Here is a 5,000-nt window from a genome sequence, read left to right as displayed (position 1 = left end):
CCTAACCCGTATTGTGCCTTAACCTAACCCGTATTGTGCCTTAACCTAACCCACGTTGTGCCTTAACCTAACCCACGTTGTGCCTTAACCTAACCCACGTTGTGCCTTAACCTAACCCACGTTGTGCCTTAACCTAACCCACGTTGTGCCTTAACCTAACCCACGTTGTGCCTTAACCTAACCCACGTTGTGCCTTAACCTAACCCGTATTGTGCCTTAACCTAACCCGTATTGTGCCTTAACCTAACCCGTATTGTGCCTTAACCTAACCCGTATTGTGCCTTAACCTAACACGTATTGTGCCTTAACCTAACCCGTATTGTGCCTTAACCTAACCCGTATTGTGCCTTAACCTAACCCGTATTGTGCCTTAACCTAACCCGTATTGTGCCTTAACCTAACCCGTATTGTGCCTTAACCTAACCCGTATTGTGCCTTAACCTAACCCACGTTGTGCCTTAACCTAACCCACGTTGTGCCTTAACCTAACCCACGTTGTGCCTTAACCTAACCCACGTTGTGCCTTAACCTAACCCACGTTGTGCCTTAACCTAACCCACGTTGTGCCTTAACCTAACCCACGTTGTGCCTTAACCTAACCCACGTTGTGCCTTAACCTAACCCACGTTGTGCCTTAACCTAACCCATATTGTGCCTTAACCTAACCCATATTGTGCCTTAACCTAACCCATATTGTGCCTTAACCTAACCCATATTGTGCCTTAACCTAACCCATATTGTGCCTTAACCTAACCCATATTGTGCCTTAACCTAACCCATATTGTGCCTTAACCTAACCCATATTGTGCCTTAACCTAACCCATATTGTGCCTTAACCTAACCCATATTGTGCCTTAACCTAACCCATATTGTGCCTTAACCTAACCCATATTGTGCCTTAACCTAACCCATATTGTGCCTTAACCTAACCCATATTGTGCCTTAACCTAACCCGTATTGTGCCTTAACCTAACCCGTATTGTGCCTTAACCTAACCCGTATTGTGCCTTAACCTAACCCGTATTGTGCCTTAACCTAACCCGTATTGTGCCTTAACCTAACCCGTATTGTGCCTTAACCTAACCCGTATTGTGCCTTAACCTAACCCGTATTGTGCCTTAACCTAACCCGTATTGTGCCTTAACCTAACCCGTATTGTGCCTTAACCTAACCCGTATTGTGCCTTAACCTAACCCGTATTGTGCCTTAACCTAACCCGTATTGTGCCTTAACCTAACCCGTATTGTGCCTTAACCTAACCCGTATTGTGCCTTAACCTAACCCGTATTGTGCCTTAACCTAACCCGTATTGTGCCTTAACCTAACCCGTATTGTGCCTTAACCTAACCCACGTTGTGCCTTAACCTAACCCACGTTGTGCCTTAACCTAACCCACGTTGTGCCTTAACCTAACCCACGTTGTGCCTTAACCTAACCCACGTTGTGCCTTAACCTAACCCACGTTGTGCCTTAACCTAACCCACGTTGTGCCTTAACCTAACCCACGTTGTGCCTTAACCTAACCCACGTTGTGCCTTAACCTAACCCACATTGTGCCTTAACCTAACCCATATTGTGCCTTAACCTAACCCATATTGTGCCTTAACCTAACCCATATTGTGCCTTAACCTAACCCATATTGTGCCTTAACCTAACCCATATTGTGCCTTAACCTAACCCATATTGTGCCTTAACCTAACCCATATTGTGCCTTAACCTAACCCATATTGTGCCTTAACCTAACCCATATTGTGCCTTAACCTAACCCATATTGTGCCTTAACCTAACCCATATTGTGCCTTAACCTAACCCATATTGTGCCTTAACCTAACCCATATTGTGCCTTAACCTAACCCATATTGTGCCTTAACCTAACCCACGTTGTGCCTTAACCTAACCCACGTTGTGCCTTAACCTAACCCACGTTGTGCCTTAACCTAACCCACGTTGTGCCTTAACCTAACCCATATTGTGCCTTAACCTAACCCATATTGTGCCTTAACCTAACCCATATTGTGCCTTAACCTAACCCATATTGTGCCTTAACCTAACCCATATTGTGCCTTAACCTAACCCATATTGTGCCTTAACCTAACCCATATTGTGCCTTAACCTAACCCATATTGTGCCTTAACCTAACCCATATTGTGCCTTAACCTAACCCATATTGTGCCTTAACCTAACCCATATTGTGCCTTAACCTAACCTATATTGCGCCTTAACCTAACCCATGTTGCGCTTTAACCTAACCTATGTTGCGCCTTAACCTAACCTATGTTGCGCCTTAACCTAACCTACGTTGCGCCTTAACCTAACCTATATTGCGCCTTAACCTAACCTATATTGCGCCTTAACCTAACCTATATTGCGCCTTAACCTAACCTATATTGCGCCTTAACCTAACCTATATTGCGCCTTAACCTAACCTATATTGCGCCTTAACCTAACCTACGTTGCGCCTTAACCTAACCCACGTTGCGCCTTAACCTAACCCACGTTGCGCCTTAACCCAACCCACGTTGCGCCTTAACCCAACCCACGTTGCGCCTTAACCCAACCCACGTTGGGCCTTAACCCAACCCACGTTGCGCCTTAACCCAACCCACGTTGGGCCTTAACCCAACACACGTTGGGCCTTAACCCAACACACGTTGGGCCTTAACCCAACACACGTTGGGCCTTAACCCAACACACGTTGGGCCTTAACCCAACACACGTTGGGCCTTAACCCAACACACGTTGGGCCTTAACCCAACACACGTTGGGCCTTAACCCAACACACGTTGGGCCTTAACCCAACACACGTTGGGCCTTAACCCAACACACGTTGGGCCTTAACCCAACACACGTTGGGCCTTAACCCAACACACGTTGGGCCTTAACCCAACACACGTTGGGCCTTAACCCAACACACGTTGGGCCTTAACCCAACACACGTTGGGCCTTAACCCAACACACGTTGGGCCTTAACCCAACACACGTTGGGCCTTAACCCGCTCTGTAATTGTCATACGACGCGTTAAATTAGTGTAGTGTTGCCTAACTGCAACCCCCGCAATATAGTTTGCTACTCGCACTGCCTGGTCCCCAGTGTATCGCTTCATGTTAAACACCTTGCAGCGATACACTGTAATGTGGATGGCAGCAGGACGTACATGCTCAATGCCCTTCGCAGTTGTTCATTGGCATTCGCATGGCGAAGCACTTAGCCTACGCTGTGGTACGGCCTGTGTCAACTGTCCGCTGATGTTGTACGTCCAAATCACACACTGTACTGCACATTGGTCCTCATGTACTGAATGATACATCGTGGTACATGTGACCGTACAACGACTGCGCCAACAACGGCGAACCATGCGGTCCAACTGTTGTGCACTCAGCTATGTGTCGTCTCCCTATAAGAGCCGGATTGCAGTGTGGTATGCCCTGGATGGCGATCAGCATGAGCCGTCTGTTGATGTAGTGGCGCGTGTTGTCAGACGTAGTCGTCTCTTCTCACACACCGTGACAGCATGGTGCACTGCGTTCCACATCTGCGACATGCGACAGAGGCCGGTTGACAGTCGTTCGCGCAATGGACATCGCATACGTACGGGGGCCACCTTCCACGTGTTCGCGAAGCGTGCACATGTTGTTGCGTGTATGTGGGCAGACATAGTGTGTCGTGACACCTGACACAGGCATGCAACAATCGTTGAATTTGCAAATGGCGATGGACGTCTACGTTTGCTGGTGACGTTACGCAAATGAACAACTGGTAAACCGTTGTGGTGCGGTTGTTCTCGCTAGAGGTGAATCAGTGATGGCGACGATCGGTTGAGCTACCAACCGGTTGTTTCAGCGATACCCACCATGCCCACGAACGTGAATGGCATGTGGGTGTGAAGCGATACGCGGCGGTGGCTGGGTGGGACCGTCCCCGGCCGGTGAGGGGGGGCCTCCCGGCGTGCTGGCCGCGCGGTGCGTGGGCGCACGCGCTACAGCCGGCTGGTGGGGGCGGCCAGTGGCAGGCGCGCCGGCCGACGGAGGCGGCAGGCGGCGCAGCTGCGCGCCGGCGCACCCTGCACGCGGCGCCGTGCGGCCAAAGTAGGTCCTCGCGGGCCCGGTGCGAAGCGCGGTGGACATCTGCAGTGTGCTGGTCCGATTGAGGACTGTGTGCGCTGAGGATGCGCCGCCGCCCGGCGCTCGGCGCCGCGACGCCGTCTGCTGCTCGGTCGCCTCTGCGGTTCTCGCAGGTGGTTTGTATCGCAGCTGTGCGGACGTGTTGGCGCGTGCGCTGTGCTGGGAGAGTTCGCTTCGGCACCCAAGTGGGGCTTTTGTCCTTCTGTGGCGCTGGCGTTGGAGCTGCCGGCCACCGTAGGTGGCGCGTGTTGTCTCCCGCCGGCAATGCCACGACAGCACGCTCCCGGGCCTCTGTCGGCAGCGGCAAGCTCAGTTGGGAGCACGGGTGGTCGCACCTAAAGCGTCTACTCGCCAAACTCCGGGCGATTGCGCCTCTCTCGAACCCGACCAAGTACTTAGGACGGCGCTGCGCGCCGCCGGGACCTGAGAGGGTTTCGAGGTGTATCGTGCAGGGGAGCTCAGCCTCCTCCTGTTTGCAGAATAATTGAGCGGACGCTTGCGTGTTCGCGCGGGCCCCCGGGACACACTCCCGGGCGGCCGGCTGCTCAGCTCTAGTTGACGCAGCTCCCTGGTTGATCCTGCCAGTAGTCATATGCTTGTCTCAAAGATTAAGCCATGCATGTCTCAGTACAAGCCGCATTAAGGTGAAACCGCGAATGGCTCATTAAATCAGTTATGGTTCCTTAGATCGTACCCACGTTACTTGGATAACTGTGGTAATTCTAGAGCTAATACATGCAAACAGAGTCCCGACCAGAGATGGAAGGGACGCTTTTATTAGATCAAAACCAATCGGTCGGCTCGTCCGGTCCGTTTGCCTTGGTGACTCTGAATAACTTTGGGCTGATCGCACGGTCCTCGTACCGGCGACGCATCTT

At 51.6% G+C, this 5,000-nt stretch overlaps 1 non-coding gene across 1 annotated transcript in view; it reads left to right on the top strand.

The window, feature by feature from the left end:
• Positions 1-4,687: 4,687 nt before the first annotated feature.
• Positions 4,688-5,000, top strand: part of LOC124577379 — a 1,910-nt gene continuing 1,597 nt past the window's right edge. Inside the window, exon 1 of the ribosomal RNA XR_006972632.1 lies at positions 4,688-5,000. This exon is cut by the window's right edge and continues 1,597 nt beyond it. This is a non-coding gene — a ribosomal RNA (small subunit ribosomal RNA).

The sequence above is a fragment of the Schistocerca americana genome, unplaced genomic scaffold, assembly GCF_021461395.2.
Source record: "Schistocerca americana isolate TAMUIC-IGC-003095 unplaced genomic scaffold, iqSchAmer2.1 HiC_scaffold_266, whole genome shotgun sequence".
Classification (NCBI taxonomy): Eukaryota; Metazoa; Arthropoda; class Insecta; order Orthoptera; family Acrididae; genus Schistocerca; species Schistocerca americana.
The sequence above is the reverse complement of the archived record's forward strand: the minus strand, read 5'-3'. Positions and strand labels throughout refer to the sequence as shown.